Source organism: Sorex araneus, chromosome 4 (assembly GCF_027595985.1).
Source record: "Sorex araneus isolate mSorAra2 chromosome 4, mSorAra2.pri, whole genome shotgun sequence".
Classification (NCBI taxonomy): domain Eukaryota; kingdom Metazoa; phylum Chordata; class Mammalia; order Eulipotyphla; family Soricidae; genus Sorex; species Sorex araneus.
In genome coordinates, this window is record NC_073305.1 from 40,758,791 (window position 1) to 40,767,781 (window position 8,991).

General features: G+C 43.7%; 1 non-coding gene across 1 annotated transcript; it reads right to left on the reverse strand.

Moving 5' to 3' along the window:
• Positions 1 to 1,631: 1,631 nt before the first annotated feature.
• Positions 1,632 to 1,731, reverse strand: LOC129404736 (small nucleolar RNA U13). The gene has a single exon (XR_008630093.1). It is a non-coding gene; the product is annotated as a small nucleolar RNA U13 (small nucleolar RNA).
• Between the last annotated feature and the right edge of the window lie 7,260 nt (positions 1,732 to 8,991).

Here is an 8,991-nt window from a genome sequence, read left to right on the forward strand (position 1 = left end):
CCTAAGCCTCAGCTGCCCTTACTTCCTAGCACCCCCAAAGCACGGTCCCGACGTGGGACAAGAAGGACCCAGGGCAAGCGGTGAGTTGTGTGCTACCCTGGCATCGAGATGGGCCTGGCCAAAGTGCCTAATGCTTAACTATAAGTTAAGAGCTTGATCATGGACAAATGCTGTCATGATCCAAACAGTGATACTAGATTTGGACCCTGCTAGGGTGAGGAATGATTAATCTGGCCTGAGTGCTGTGGTCTGAGCCTGTGGCAAGATGTTGCCAGGAGAGCTGCCTTGCAAGCCTCAATGTATCCCTTGCTATGTCCATACAAAAATAACTAGTATTAAGATGTTAATAAGTTCCTGGACTAAGGAAAAGAAAAAAACCTTAAGAGTGAGGAAGGGCTTTGGAGTGCCCTGCCCTCAGGAAGGGCTTTCTTATGTTGATTTTGCTACCTGACTGGGTGTAGCCTAGAGGGCAGATCCAGCGGGAGATACAAGGAGGAGGAGAGAGAGAAGCCAGAGAGAGGAGCAGTTGAGCAGTAGATCCAGAGAGAGGCCGGAGCTGGGAGTGCGGGAGATGAGAAAGTTTGAAGATTGAATAAACGGTAACTAATCAGCAACCAGTTTGGTCCTCGTTCTTCCTTCGCCTGTCCTTGACCACCGGCCGTCCCGATCGAGTCCACACACTGCGGTTCCAGAGCACCGAACGCGGGTGGTGAGACAGAGCCGCCCGGAGAGCCCGCGAGTGCACTCGCCCCCTCGGCGCTCTTTAGTTTTTTACAGCGGATGACATTAGAGAAAAAATGGAAAAGAGGACTAGAAAGCTTGGTGGATAAATAAGAAGAACATGAATTGGTCTGGAGTTGAAAAATGAGGGGCACAGAAACTGGAAGGTTATGGGGTGAGGTGGGAAAATAAGACATCCCTGGACTGGATGGCAAGACAGGACCAGAGAGCACCAGATATGGCAAGTGTTGGTTTGTTGGGTTGTTGCTGGTCTGTCCAGGTGAAGGTGAGTGTCCTCCACAGCTCCTCTTTCTTTAGACACCTGCCTTGGTGGGCATCCTAGCGCCCAGTTTTTGCCCCTTTCGGGTCCCCACAGAATTTCCATTCTTCTTACAACCCTAGGCTTCAGATATTGAGGTTGACCTCTGGCCTAGGAGAAAAAGTGTGGCAGTGATAGAGGGCTGACATGAACTTGTATTTTGGGCGTGCTTTCTTGTTTTATCACTAGGTATTCAGAAAAATATTAGCCTCAGGCACTTTTTAGAAAATTCACTAATATTTGAGTGCCAGTGACTCCTCTCCAAACTTCTCTTTCAATTGTAGGCATTTGTCAGATGATTTTATTGGAGACAGGACTTGACAATTCACTAATCTCCAGTTCCTGTTGTTAATCAAGCTCTTCCATGATTTGTCAGAATAATAATCATCATAAAACAAAAGTTGGTATTCATGCTATCTCAGCCAGAATCATTGATGAGGGTCTATGTTGGTCCACCAACTATCTGAAATACAATCTCTGATTCAGAGCTGCAGATGTTCTGGGCAAATCTTCCCCAGCTCCAGTACGGCTCTGTATATCACAGTGTCTGATACCCTGTAAAATCTTTCTGGCCCTTAAGAATTGATTTTCAGGTCACCGGGATGATGCGCTGACCTCATAGTAAGATTCAAGGGAGGTTCATTTCACACAGCATGTGAATGCCCAATCATGCTTATGAGTCACACAAGGATCAGTGATTTAATACTTCTATTAGACTTTTCCAAGACCAATTTTCTATTGAATATTTTATTCTATTTTATTTATATTTTATTAATATTAGGACCTGCTCCTGTACTCAGGGATCACTTCTAGCAGGATGCAGAGGAACATTCATGGTGCTAGGAATCACTCACAGATTGGCAGCATGTTTATTACAATATTTTTTCCTTTCACCTTTTGTTTTAATTTATTTTTGAGGGGGGAGGCACAACTGGTTATGTTCAGGAAACAATATGGAGTGCTGGGGAACAAACCTGAGTTGGTCACATGCAAGGCAAAGAAGCTTACACTGTACTATCACTTCAGCCCTGCTTTTTATACCTAATGTCTTAAATTTTTTTTAAATATGTGAATTTATAAAGTAATTTTCCCTGTGTATACTCTTATCTGCATCTTCAGACTTTCTTATAGTGATACCTTAAAATTTCTCATCTCATCATACCTGCTGCCAATTTCTCACAAAAATTGGCAGCAGGTATGCTGATGGATATAAACTAGACTTATTTGGACTATTTCACAATATTATAAATGTTAAATAAAATTTTGCACACCTGAAATAAATATATTGTATGTCAATTATATTTATGAACTCAGAAGTTACACTATATACTGGACAGCTCAATCATTTCAACCTCTGTTTACTCAAAAATGCTTATTTGGACCTGTGAATAAATTATGGTCATGATATGTTGTGCAGGGAAACTCACAAGAAGATAGCCATGTATGGTGGAAGTGCAGGACTCTGATGAGAAATACAGTTGCATGAATCCAATGTTGACAGATCAACATTGAAAAGAAATGGGGTGGGGCTTGCTCAGGTCAAAAGCTTATACCAAGAGATTCTTGAAGTAGAACCTATAAATGAGGCACTAAAGTCAAGGATGTCACCTAGACACAGGTATTTTATTTTATTTTATTCTTTTTTTGGGGGGAGAGATATTGTGGATCTATTGTACTTACTCCTCTGTTTCTATTTCAGGTCTCTCTCCATCCTCGTGAAGCCAAGACATTCTACAGTGGCTCAGAAAACTCCAATTATAGAGCGGTTGCCATGCGCACTACTGGCCACCAGGTGATGCTATTTACTTCTTCATCCTCTCATTTTATATCTTTTTGGGAGAGGGTGGCCTCCCAAATAGAGCTCAGGGAAACTGGGAGGCCTTTCTGGTGATTCTCAGTCAACTCAGGCAGCAAGTCAATGCATGGAATTGAGGATGGGGTGCTCCGTGGATCTCCAGGGTGTGTGTGGACCAAACCATGGTGAGCCGCATGCAAGACATTTCCCTTAACTTGTGTGCTATCTCTCTAGTACCAAACTCTCCTTACTTACAACATTTCTCTTAAACTTTTCATCCTGGGACTAGCTCAGGGTCATCAAATCTTGCCTCAGAGCTCTGAAACTGAGGTGATTTCCTACTTTCCTTCTTTCTGAAAGAATTTCTGTATGTCAACTGGTGAGAATAATTCTGGATACCCATTCCTGTGAGTCCTCAGAAGTCATCTGGGGATCTTGAATGTCACTGTCACTGTCACTGTCATCCCATTGCTCATTGACTTGCTCGAGCGGGCACCAGTAACGTTTCCATTGTGAGATTTGTTGTGACTGTTTTTGACATATCGAATATGCCACAGGTAGCTTGCCAGGCTCTGCTGTGCAGGCGAGATACTCTCAGTAGCTTGTTGGGCTCTCTGAGAGGGGCGGAGGAATCAAACCCGGGTCAGCCGAATGCAAGGCAAATTCCCTACCACTGTGCTATGGCTCCAGGGATCTTGAATGAACTGAACAATGTCTCCAGCCCTTGACAAAGGTGATTGCCCTCAGGAAGCATATTGTGGCTCTTCATTGATTCTCTATATTCCTGCATGGATACTGGAAGGAGTTGGCAGAGCCAATACTGGAGGGAAGGCTCTGTGCGAAAGGACAGGGGGAGATGGAGAGCTAGCACCTCATGAGCCCCTCTCAGATGTAAGGCCTTTTTCAGTGCCTACTGAAACTTTCTAACAGACCTCATGGGGTAGGTTTTCTCATTTCAGAAAAAAGGAACGTGATACTGGGAGTCTAAATCCGTCCATCCCAAAGTGGGGAGGGTCTGTTTTAAACCCAGGCCTTGATTATCTTCATGGTGCCACATTCTCATTCCTCATCTGTGGGATGTGCAAGATGAAGTACCCTCACTGTAACTCTCTTTGTAATATGCTTAGAGGTCAACAGCATGAGGTATCTTCCTTGAGGGCCAATGTGACTCAACATAACAAAAAAGAAGGCTTAATTTTTTTGACTTATCTTATTCACTTGTCACTTGTATCACTTGTCATCTCATTGCTCATTGATTTGCTAGAGCAGGCGCCAGTAATGTCTCCCTGTTGTGTGTTAGTCTACACTAGCCCAATGACTTCTGCTCGCTCCAGAAACATGAAAAGCCTCAAGCCGTTTGTTCAGGGTCTTGACGAAGAAGTCTGACCATCCCGTAGGTGGGCGGCCAGGCATTCTTTTGATGTCCTGTGGAATTAGTGATAACAGCTCTAGTCCAGAGGTTGTCTCCAATTTGCATTATGTGTCTGACCCATCTGATTTTCTTCTTTTTTTTAAAAATTTTTTATTGAGTCACTATGTGGAAAGTTACAAAGTTTTCAGGTTTAAATCTCAGTTATACAATGCTCGAATACCCATCCCTTCACCAGTGCTCATATTCCACCACCAAGAGTCCCAGTATAGCTCCACCCCGCCCCCCCACCCCTAACCCCCCCCACGCCCCTAGCTTCCCCACCCTTAGCCCCCCCCACCTGTGTAACTATTAAATTTCACTTTACTTTCACTTTGATTGCATACAATATTTCAACAAAACTCACTGTTATTGTTTGGAGAGTCTCTCCCCTAAAGTCAGACCTGCTGAAAAGGAAGCATTAGATAATTTGTTTTCCATTGCTGAGGATGAAGAGGTATGAGGTCGAGTGACCACACTTAGCGGCCTCTCAGTTTTGGGTTTCTGTATTTTAGTATTTTAGTAACTAAGTCCAGAGAGATATCTGCCAGAAGTTGCATCGTTGCCAACTTGTACTTCTCAGTTACATTATATTCCACATATGAGTGCAATCTTTCTATGTCTGTCTCTTTCTTTCTGACTCATTTCACTCAACATGATACTTTCCATGTTGATCCATTTGTATGCAAATTTCATGACTTTATGTTTTCTGACAGCTACATAGTATTCCATTGTGTAGATGTACCAGAGTTTCTTTAACCAGTCATCTGTTTTGGGGCACTCTGGTTTTTTCCAGATTCTGGCTATTGTAAACAGTGCTGCAATGAACATAGAAATACATATGCCATCTCTACTATACCGTTTTGCCTCTTCGGGATATATTCCCAGGAGTGGTATTGCTGTGACCCATCTGATTTTCGATGCCTTGGCAAACGAGACAGTGTCCCTGATTCTTGATCATTGACGGAGGTCAGAACTCCAGATTCGTTCCTTGAGTGAAACGTGATATTCCAAGTATAGATCTTTCGATTCCTCTTTGGGAGACCTGAATAGTATTCTTATCCTGTTTTTGTAAGGCCCAGGTCTCTGAGGCATATGTTAGTGCAGGAAGAACAGTGGAGTCGAAAAGATGTTCCTGGAGTTGGAGGTTCTTTGTCCTCTTAGCAACTTCTTCGATGCTCTTGAAGGCATTCCACGATGCTCTCTTCCTCCTGTGCAGCTCAGGTGCCAGGTTGTTCATCATGTTGAGTTCTCAACCTAGGTACACATAACTGCTGCATTCGGAGGTGTTTGTTCCATTGAGAGCAAATGGAATGTCAGGAACTAGTCCGTTTCTTATGAACATTGTCTTCGTGAGATTCAGCTACAGTCCAACCTTTTCACACTCACGGTCCAAGTCAGCCAGCATTCGTGGCTCTTGGCTAATGTTTGGTGTTATTAAAACAATGTCATCATCGAAGCAGAGGTGGTGTAGTTGCCGACCGTCTATCTTCACTCCCATTCCTTCCCATTCCAGTCGTTGCATAACGTTTTTGAGGGTAACACTGAAAAGTTTTGGTGAAATGGTGTCGCCCTACCAAACCCTTCTCTTTAAGTCGAAAATGGGCCTTATTATTATTTTAGGGCTGGAGTTATAGCACCGCGTGGCAGAGCCTGGCAAGCTACCGGTACATATTGGATATGCCAAAAACAGTAACAATAAGTCTCTCAATGAGAGATGTTACTGGTGCCTGCTCGAACAAATTGATGAACAACGTGATGACAGTGACAGTGACAGTGATTAATATTTTAGTTCATGGGCCAAATCAAATCCTGCTCAGGGTTATTCCTGGCTTTGTGCTTGGGGGTCACTTCTCTTGGTTCAAGGGATCAAACCAGGGTGGCTGAATGCGAGGCAGGCACCTAAACCCCTGTACCTTGACTTAGTTAATGACTGGTAGAAGAACACCTACAATTGTGTTAGGGAGGAGAATAAACACAACAGAGCACAAAACCCATGATGCAGAAAATACCTTGAGATCCGGCATCATAGAGAAGGAGATGTGCAAGTAGGTATATGGACAGAAGTCCGTACTCACTCTGGGATGTGATAGGCAAACACTTCTAAGTTGAAAGATTTTTGTTGTTCTTGTCTTTCCCCAAAGATGCCAATGCTCAGGAAAACACCAAGAGAGAATATATATAAGTATATATGTATATGTGTATATGTATACATATATACATGCACATATAAATGTGTATATATATACATACATACATACATAAACATATAAATGTATAATTTCCTCAATAGCTCTTGGAGACTGAATAAAATTATATTTCCTGATTTAGAGGTTATAACTAAAATATTCTGTGGGCAAGCAAAAGGGGAAATTTAGTAATAGATGTATTGATTCTTATAATCTACACTAATAATTACACGTTCTACAGTATCTCAAGTGATGTATCTAATTATGACAGCAGAAGCTATTACCCCTAGCAGGTAGGAGAAAAATGGAGTTTCAAATAATCTTCTTGATATCTATTAATGTCCCTATAAGAGTAAGCCAGAAGCAGAAGAAGAGATACAAGATGACCTCACTTCTCTATGGTATATAGAAAAATAAATCAAGGGTATGGGAAATATTAATTGATAATAAACCTCAAAGACTAGAAATCAGATCTGAGAATAGTAAGTTGAGGGGTTGGGGTGACCAGGTTGGGGGGAGGCAGCACAGAAACATAAGGGTAAGATGTTGAGCACACGGGGTGGGGGGTGTTAAGTGCTAAGGGAAGGAACTGTACCAAAGCTATAGCTGTCAGTTGTCAGTTAGCAAACAATGGGGGCAGGGTGGGTGGGAGGGAATTCGGGACCTCAGTGGACACAGGAGTGGGAAGGAGGATCATGGGCAGTGGTGTGAGCAGACCTTTGTGCATTACCAGCAGAAACTTGAACACTGTTGTGACGCTGTCACCTAAACTATAATAAATGCCTTTAAAAAAACAAAACCAAACCAGAAACAGGAGAGTCTTTATATCTTAACCAAATAAAAACTAGATTTTGCTCATTGACCCCTAAGTCTAACAGACAGTGAAAATATCAATTTGTCAAATTTCACTCAGTCTATACATGTCTTACTACAGGAAAAGAGAATATTTCTTCTGTTGATTTTTCCATATATTTTGTATGCAGAATTGCTTAGAATGGGTGTTGTTTGCTTACCTGTGGTGCAGAGGTTTTATACGGAAAATCTTGGGTCACTTCTCAGTTTTCTCAAAGCCTGAAGAAGCCCTGTATGCTCTTTAAAGAGGCCACAGGAGCCCAGAGCAGAGGGAGCCACACCTGAGCCCTCTGTGTAGGCTACAAGAAAGTCTCAGAGCAAAACGGATGACTAGGAGACAACTCCAGAACTCCAAAAGTGTCACCAGAAAGAGCATGGCATGGTCCTCTTGAGTCCCCACTGGAAGTAGCCCTGAGCAGTACTGGGTGTGATCCTCAAATAAAAACTAACAAAATAAAACAATCCCATCAGTATAGCTTCTGAGTTGATTAGCCAGAAAAAAAAAATAGGTAAAATGGAAGCAGGTTGGGAAGAGGTAAGCTCAGAGCTCAGTGGCCAAAGGACTCATCCCCAACCTTATGAGGTGAGTGTGAGTCGAACCTGGGAGCTCTGCTGACTGGTTCCAGCTGTAGGGAAGCCAGGTGTGTGGGAGCACTGTCACTGAAGGTGCCCTTCACCAAGAGCATGCGCATGAGCCCTGAGTACTGTGACCAAGATATGTGTTATGCCAATCTGAAAGAGAGTGACGCTGAGGGAGCACGTGTGCAAGCATCGCCCCTGCAAAGGAGTGAAGCCTGGGGCATATCACAGTTCAGTGTGTGAGCCCCACAACCTGGCATGTGACCCCAGCAAGCACCCACAGTCAGGTGTGAGTGGGACCCCATCATTACACTATCTATGAAGGAAGGGAGGGGGAACACCTGCAGGGAATGTATCATTTATTTTATTTTATTTTATTTTAGGTTTTTGGGCTACCCCGGCTATGCTCAAGGCTTACTCTTGGCTCTGTGCTTAGGGATCACTCCTGGCAGGGCTCAGGGAACCAAATGGGGGTGTTGGGGGGAATTGAACCTGGATCGCCTGCCTATGAGACAAGTGCCCTGCCTCCTGTATTATCACTCTGGCCCGGATATGTAATTTAAGCACAGTGCTGAAGGGCGAAAGTGCAGGTGAGAAGAGACGTGAAGGAAGTGAGGGAAATCCTAGCACATCAGCCTGAGGACCAGTAGGTGTAGTGGGATCTGAGGTGAACAGTGCTGGGAGTAGATGATGAGCGAGAGAGAGAGAGAGAGAGAGAGAGAGAGAGAGAGAGAGAGAGAGAGAGAGAGAGAGAGAGAGAGAGAGAGAGAGAGAGAGAGAGAGAGAGAGAGAGAGATGGGGGTGGGGGAGGGGAGAGGGAGAGAAGAGCGTGCATAGAGAAGTACGAGGACCCAAAATGTAGACCAGCTTGGAGGCGCTCAGGATGTTCCTGAGGGCAAGGAGAGGCCTCTGGAGGTGGAGCAAGGGAGGAATTACCTCTGATTTTTGTTTCTTCTCATGCAAGCTTTCTCAAAAGTAATTTTGTCAATGTAAGATGGACTCAGTTCTGCTCTACTACTGACTAAGGTTCGAATCTTATGACTTAACACATACATTTCCTTATTTACTTTAATTTCTAATGAAGGTTCTCTGGAACTCTGCTCGTCATGGTCACATAGAGACTGAAAGG